General features: G+C 32.0%; 1 pseudogene; it reads left to right on the top strand.

Annotated features, from left to right (window-relative positions):
- The first annotated feature begins 438 nt into the window (after positions 1–438).
- LOC100815014 (uncharacterized) lies at positions 439–7,998 on the top strand (annotated as a pseudogene).
- Positions 7,999–8,877: the final 879 nt, after the last annotated feature.

Below are 8,877 nucleotides of genomic sequence, written 5' to 3'. Positions count from 1 at the left end.
GAACTTCTTTCTCCAACCTTAAAATTAAATTCGAGGTTGCTTGAAGGTCCGTTTCTTCTATTTTTTTTCTTTCTTTCTCCTTCCAATGTTGTTCTTGTTGTGTTTTGTTTAATCAACCTCTAATATGTTCTTGTCACAGTCACATTTTTCTACGTGACAGAGGTGTTGGAATGGTGGTGTGTGTGGTAGAAGGCTTAGTCAGGCTTGTAATATACAGTATTAGACTAATATTCTCTTTGCAATATCAAGGGATGTTTTGAAATTTAATTGTAAAATAAGCATTTGTTGTTGGATTAGTCCCTTTTCTTCACAGATAGTTCCTCTGAAGAAGTTTAAATTAAAATTTGTAAATGGGAACTGAGTTAATTAGTGGATATCTATTTCAATGAGCTAAAAAACTATTTTCAGAAATCCTTATTCCTCAAATGTTGTTAATTTATGGCAGCAGGATCTATTGAGGAGGCATGGTTTGATTCAGTTGCAGTATTTGACTCAGACTGTGATGATGACTACCAGAGTGTTATTGATGGTATTATTTTGGATATTTTAAAATTAATTTTAGATGTGTAACATGTGTTATTTTAATGCATTGTATATGATAAGATCACCTTTGCTAATATTGATATATGCTGATGTGATATCTCTGAATGGAACTGAAGCCAACCGTGGAGTTTCAACTGAACATGTGCACAAACCTGGGGAGCTATCAAAACGACATTCTGCACATATCTCTGAGAGTATTAGAAATTCAGATGCTGAGTTTTTAGATGTAGATGCTGCAAATTCTCATGGTAAATGCGACAGAAGAGTAAATGAAGCAAATGAACCTGTTTTTCTTGATGAATTTTCCTGAGTGGATGCAGGCTCGAAAAGGGATGATGGAGATTTGCACAACTGTGGGATTCTTCCATGCAATTGCTTGTCATGTCTTCCATCTACTGATCAGGCATCATTAAGTTCTAGTCCTCCTAATAGTACAAGGAAGAAGGAAAATAAATACGAAGAAGATGTACAGTCTTGAATTAAATAACAAAATAAGAATAGCAAAATATATTTAATTGACAACACATGAATAATGCATTATGACATACAATAAGCACAAGGAAAAAAAATAAATTAGGGAAAGAAAGATATAGCCTGGGTTGAAGCGCGTAAATGCTATCCTTAGAGAGAAAACGCCTCCACTACATGGGTAAGAAATTCTGATTGCGCTCCTCTCCCAAGATACGACAACCCGTCGGTTCCGATCGTGTGCAGCGAAAGGATCCCCAAACCTTATGAACATCAATGCTCTTACTCTCAAGAAATAAATTATTTTATAAGAAAAGAAATAGAAAATTTTGGGAGAAAGAGATGAGACTGTAGCTCTGTCATGTTTTTAGAAAGGAGGAAAGAGAATATATAGGCATTTTGCAACAACAAAATATGACCGTTGGAAATATGACCGTTGGAAAATCAACCTACAGTTGTCACAACAAACATAACAAACTAGTTGACTCATTAAAACAAAATCTTAAGAAAATCTAAAATAAATATTTTATTTTATAAAATAGAATTAATATATATTTATAAATTTTAAATTAAAAACACAAATATTTACCAACATTCCCCCACATAATTTAAAATTTTAAAATATATTTTCTGAAAGATAATTTGTATAAAAATATAAGAGAAAGAGCATGTGATATTGTATTTCGGTATAAGGAACCTTCCGGGTTTGAGCCTTATACCTAGTGTTTATGAACTTCCATCCGAGAAAAATGTAGTGACTTGATTGTCTTGAACTACATATTCTTTAACCGGACTTTAGTACACAACCCCTACAATATTGGCGTTCAATTAGGTTCTAATCAGTGGTAGCATGTTACACGGCCTTGCGCTTGTATCTTGTTTCGTGAGTGTCACTTAGAGATTAGCCCATATCTCACAGTGGCGGCCCCACCACCACACTCACTAGGTGAATCCTCAAAGAGTGGGTTGTGACACCCACTCCTACAATAATTGTCATCGGATTCATTAAGAGGTATTTTTTTTACCAAAAATACACATATATAAATACCTCAACCTTAATATTGCCACAATTTATAATACACCTCGTCATAGGAATGAGAAACGGAACAACTCCGCCAAATTTCATTTTGGTGTACTTTAGTCAACAAACAATTTCGTTGTTACCCGTTGAACTTCATTCATGGGATCACCAATCACACGGAGACGGGTGTCCATTGTTGTAACTAAATAATGGGTTTTAATCTCATTCCCCTCGATGACTCAAATACTTGTTGACGCGTCAACCCTTTTGTAAGCAGATCCGTAATATTATTTTCTGACCTGACAAAGTCAAGAGAAATGACATAATGAGAAATCAAATTTCTTATAGACTTATGTCTCACTCTTAAGTGTCTTCTTTTTTCATTAAAATTTTGCTTGTCACTTTAGATATAACAATTTGACTATCACAATCCATTGGAATTGGAGGTATACGCTTATTTAACAATGACAAATCGCATAATACATTTTTAAGAAATTCAGCCTCATTAGTAGCAGTATTTAAAGCAATAATTTTTGCTTTCATGTGAAATAATAATTTGTCTAGTAGATTTTCATGATACTGCACAACCAGCTAAAAAGCAAAGACATAACCACTTGTCAATTTTATTTCATCAAAATCAAAACTTCAATTTTGTATCACTAAATCCCTCAATTACTTTCCAATCTACCAACTGCATATGCAATATCAGACAAGCCTAGAGAAGTTTGTCAAATGCAATAAAGAACCAATACTTTGAGAATATTTATGTGAAGAAAATCCTTTACTCAAATTTTTCTTTAACTTGATGGATGAGTCATAAGGAGTAGAAACATGTTTCACATCAAAATAATTAAACTTCTTTAATATATAGCTTTTCAACATAATAAGATTGGGTAGAAAAATCATACCATCATTTTTCTCTATAAGCTTAATACCCAAAATCACATCTACACAACCAAGGTCTTTCATATCAAAATTTCTAGACAAGAAAAACTTCACATCATTTATGAAATTCATTTACTACCAAATATCAATATGTTATCCAGATACAAACATAAAATGACACGTTCGTTATTATTAAATTGTTTCACATACACACATTTATCACTATCATTAATTTGAAAACCATACAAAAGAATAACTTAATCAAACTTTTGTGTCAATGCTTTGGAGCTTGTTTCAAACCATACAAAGATTTAACAATTTATTTTTCAAAAAAAATATTTTCAAAGAAAGTCACATCTCTAGACTTCATAATAGTACCATTAGAAATTTCAGATACTTCTGAATTAATAACTAAGAATCTATAAGTAGTATTATGTAAAAAATATCCAATAAAATATAATTAATATTTTTTTTCAATTTTCCTTTTTTTATTAATAGGGATATTAACCTTTACTAGACACCCCCACACTTTAAGATATTTCAGATTTGGTTCTCTTTTACTCCGTAGCTTATAAAGATTTTTTTTATAAGGTACTCTATTAAGAATATGACATGCATAATATAAAGTTTCACCAAAATGTTTATTTTATTGTTTTTGTGTTATATTTTCCCAGGCTTATCTTTTATCAATGAGTTATATATAAAGAAATAATCAGTCAACATGTAGCAACAAAATATTTGCAGTAATAATAATAACGTTAAACAATAGAAATTAAAAAAACCTAACAACAAATGTCCTGATTTTAAAGACTTGTGTTCACATGATCATTTGATCAAGTAAAAGATAACTTCCTAAGGCATGAATGAAAGTAGTGAGATGTTTTTAGTTTTTTTTTTTTCACACAAACTAATTCTAAAAGCATTTTATCTTAAACAAAAATACAATTGACAAAGAAAATATTTTTCAACAATCTCATACTAATGTAAAATTTCAGGAAATACATAATATAATAAAAACATTTTTAATGGAACATCATGCATTGTGTTTTCATCCATTAATTTTTCATGCTTACTAGAAAGGAACTTAATCATATCCATTATAGATATTTTGATACAACATCATGCTACTGCAGAAAAGACTATGCAAGAAGAAAGTATAAAACATTTTTCTTTCTTAAGACTGTTGGAAAATAAAACAAAAATGAAGGAAAATAAATACAAAGAAGATGCACAGTCTTGAATTAAATAACAAAATAAGAGTAACAAAATATATTTAATTGACAACACATGAATAATGCATTATGACATACAATAAGCACAAGGAAAAAAAATAAATTAGGGGAAGAGAAAAATGTATAGGCATTTTACGACAACAAAATATGATATGACCGTTGGAAAACCAACCTACAATTGTCACAACAAACATAACAAACTAGTTTACTCATTAAAACAAAATCTTAAGAAAATCTAAAATAAATATTTTATTTTATAAAATAGAATTAATATATATTTATAAATTTTAAATTAAAAACACAAATATTTACCAACAGATGCCACAAATTCTCATGGTAAATGCGACAAAAGAGTAAATGAAGCAAATGAACCTGTTTTTCTTGATGAATTTTCCTCAGTGGATGCAGGCTCGAAAAGGGATGATGGAGATTTGCACAACTGTGGGATTCTTCCATGCAATTGCTTGTCATGTCTTCCATCTACTGATCAGGGATCATTAAGTTCTAGTCCTCCTAATAGTACAAGGAAGAAGGATCCTACGAAACATTCCTTTAAATGGAGTGGGAAGGCTACGCTATGTGAGTTCAAGTTATTGAAACAGAATTATTATCATTAATGATCATTGTTAATTTAATAGACCTGCCATCCACTTCAAGCATTGGGACTATATCATTTGATATATATTAAATTATTAGTTATGATTCTGCATTTTGCCAAATATAATGTTAAGTTGGGAGGTATATGTTTAAGCTTTTTTTTTATGAAAGAGTAGTTCTAAAATTAAAAAAGAAAATGTCTAAAAGCTTCTATGATATTTGGTTAGATTTTTGGAAAAGTAGTAGAATCCATAAAAGAATTTTTTAGCATATTCTTAATCAAAGCTGAACGTAGCATACATGATAATTTGAATAGATGAACATTACACTATTCTAAATTCTACTTTTTATGATTAGTTACGATTCCAAATGCACCCTTACCTTCTCAGAACAATGAATCTTATAGTGCAAAAGTGAGTGTATAATGGTTCTAATACTTCTTTTTCTTTTCTTTTTATGGTATCCAGTTTCCTCAAAGACAATTCTACAAAGACCACTCGCAGGTTCTCAGGTACCCTTATGTCCAACTGAGAAGAAAATGCTTGATTGTTGGTCACGCATTGACCCCTGCACTTTTAAAGTTCGAGGAGCAAATTATTTAAAGTAAGATTAAGATTCTGTGTATTTTGTTTCATGAATACACGATGTGTACACAGATATGCCTTAATAGTTTTTACATACATATCCATAAACAGAATTATGTTTGACTTCGCCTCTTTTTAATATATATATATGGCAGGGACAAGAAGAAAGAATTTGCTTCAAACCATGCTGGATATTACCCACTTGGTGTTGATGTATTCTTATGTCCACGGAAAATAGACCATATAGCTCGGTTTGTGGAACTTCCTGTGATGAGCTCTTCAGGGAAACTTCCAGCCATACTAGTAGTGAATGTTCAGGTACTCATTTTTTTATTCTAAAATATAGTTACCCTTTTACACTTCTTGCTGAGAATTGTTCTACCACTAACAGTGAGCTCCTAGCTACATTCTAATCCTTAGCCATCTATTACCTTTTCCTGACCATGGCAAATTGTCAACAAAAAAAGTCATAAAGCACTTCTATTCTAGGTTTTATATACAGATTTTCATGTAGAAAATTAAGAATTATGTTTTACACAGACATCCAATAAGAATTGAGCATTTTACTGTGTCATCCTATTCATTAATATGATGTGGCGATAAAGTGAATTCCCTATTGGATGTTTGTGTAAAAATGTTTTACATTAAAAATGTATGTAAATTAAACTTTTTAAATATGCTCTAATGTTTTGAGATTACGTATTCTTACAATCTTATTTTATGGATTTTCAGATTCCTATTTACCCTGCCACACTTTTCAAGGTGAAACAGATGGGGAAGGAATGAGTTTTGTGTTGTACTTTAAACTTTCGGAAAGTTACTCCAAGGATCTTCCACTGAATTTTCAAGAAAACATCAGAGTAAGATGGACCCTTAATGCAGTCAATTTATCAGTTAATATCACAATGTAAATTCTGTCAAAAGTGCGTAATGTTGATGACTTGGTTTGTGTTTCTGATGAAGTAACATCTGTTTCATGCCTTTCTACAGAGGTTGATGGATGATGAAGTTGAAAAGGTAAAGAGTTTTCGTGGAGATACAATTGTTCCCTTCAGAGAAAGGTTGAAAATTTTAGGCCGTGTCGTCAACCCTGAAGATCTTCATTTGAGTGCACCAGAAAGGAAGATAATGCAGACTTACAATGAGAAACCTCTTCTTTCGCGTCCCCAACATGAATTTTACTCAGTAAGTTTCTGTGCCTTTTTGTAATGGCTTCTTTCAATAGACCTACAACTAATGCTGAGAATGAGCAATGCTTAAAATATATAATGGTGCTCATATTTCCATTAACTCATATGAATGCACCACTTTTAAATCTCCAGTGAATGCTATCTGTTGTTTTTTTAATGATAAAATGGTCTTACCAAGCATTTAATCCTCAAAACGATCATTAATCCAATATAAAAGACTGTATCACTAGTTAGACTTAAAAGTGAACATAAAATTTGTATTTTCTATGGGCTCCTTTCACTGGTTTATTTGTTATGGTACATTTTGGCTGCTACTATTTGGTACTTATATCTTTGGCCTGCAATTCAGGGTGGTGTGATTTCATTTAAAAGAAGCATAATATCCACATGCAGTACTTCAATTCAGGGTGGTGTGATTTCAGGATGGCCTGCAAGTTTTATGTTGTATTACGCTAAACAGCATTGATTATATGAATTACCAGCTACTGGGGATAACTGAGGAACCCCTCTAATAATATTCTAGCAAAAGTATTTTTTATTTAATTTTATGATCAATAATGGTCATTTCAAGATGGGTTTCAGTCTTTTTTTGTTTTTGTTCTTGTCACAAATGATAGGAAATAAGCGCGTGATGATTGGAAAAGATGGCATAGTTTTGATAGTGGCCAGGCAAGGCTCAAGGAAAGGTCACTGGCACAATAATTCAAATTTGGACCACCTACACCTACTTAAATAACTAACAAGAGGGTCCATAGTCTCGATAAGCAACCAAATTTATTCTATCAAGGAAACTAAATCAATTTAAGGGGTTGATTATAATAAAGAAATGTCTTTTTTATTCGGGTGTGAGGACAGAGGTATTTCAGCAAGTAGCAACTACTATATTTTATAAGTTAATTAATTATACCAAGTTATGGCTAGACAGTTTTTGAAGGCAGCAGGTGGGAAAAAATGTTATTTTTCCTTAGTTAAAGGTAAACAACCCGAGCAAAATATCCAATGTTTGACTAAGTTTTCAGTTAGAGATTAGTTGAATCCATCTAATGACAGGGAATTTAAGGGTTTTAAATTTTTTAATTATCTATTCATGAAGTTGTTAGGAAATTTTAGGATACTTTTTATACTTGACTTCTAAGCATTTAAGCATAACATTTCTTCCCATATTTTTGGTAATAAAATACACTAATCAATATTCCGGGAATCTGGGATCCTAAATTGTATGTTCAATGCTACTTAACGTACAGAAAATCCAATAGTTGCCTCAAATTTCTATTTTTGAAAGGAAAAATGAAGAATGAATTGAAATATGAGATCTATCTATCTATCTATTCTTTTCTAAGTGAAATATGTGAATTGAAATAAGTTATCTGGTTTTGCACCAAGCGAAAATCAAATGTTTCTGAATTCTGGCCAGAATAATAGTCTTAACAATTCTCAAACTTTACAAGGACTGAGGGGCTTTCCACATAACCCTTTATTTCCAGAATATGAGCTCTCAGGAAAGTCAATCAAAGGTTTGCCCTCTGAAATTTCCCCTTCAAGAAGATTGTTAGATAAGTTTAACTCCTTCAGCTTTAACAACTAGAGAAATCCATTTGGAATTTCGCCAAGTGAAGTGATTTTCCTGCAGCTTCAATCTCTCCAATGAGGTTAAATTTGCCAGCATCTCTGGTATGTTGGAACCTAATTCATTGAAGCTCAAATCCAGAAACTGAATTCAGTTTTCCAATTGAATTTGGTAACCTACCTTTCAGAAGGTTATGAGACAAATTCAGAAACTGAATACCACATTGCCCTCCACCAATTACCTTAATTCCACTAAAGAAGTTGTTTTCAGAAAGATCAACAAATTTTAGTGATCCCCCCCAAAACTTCTTGTTGTATGTCAAATACTGGAGCTATGGAGCCTGTTAGCCTATTTGAGTGAAGATCAAGGACAACTAAATCATGCAAATTTTAAAAGAATCAGGGATGTTTGAATAAGGAGAGTTCTTTTATTTGTTTCTTTCTTGCCAAACTAACCCAATCTTAGTTGATTTTTTTTTTTACCATTTCTTGGTGAAGGATCTGAAGACAAGGGTTCCGCTTCTAAGAGGATAGCTTAACAATGGCCTCTACCACATGCCCCACCCATCATCCAAACCCAAAGCACTTATCACAACCAACCACCTTCCATGGCATCATTTTTTAGGGCATCCATCTTATTGTATCATAAGACATCTCCTTTCCCTTCATGAAATAAAAAGCAATTCTCCATCTTGTAATTCGTGAGGTAGTGTCAAAAGTCACAAGCTACATTTTTCTACATCCTGTATCAAAAGTGTTAGGTCAAAAGACATTTATGTCTTAAGACGAAT

The sequence above is a fragment of the Glycine max genome, chromosome 18 (assembly GCF_000004515.6).
Source record: "Glycine max cultivar Williams 82 chromosome 18, Glycine_max_v4.0, whole genome shotgun sequence".
NCBI lineage: Eukaryota > Viridiplantae > Streptophyta > Magnoliopsida > Fabales > Fabaceae > Glycine > Glycine max.
Note: the sequence above shows the minus strand (reverse complement) of the source record. Positions and strands in the feature narration are given on the sequence as shown.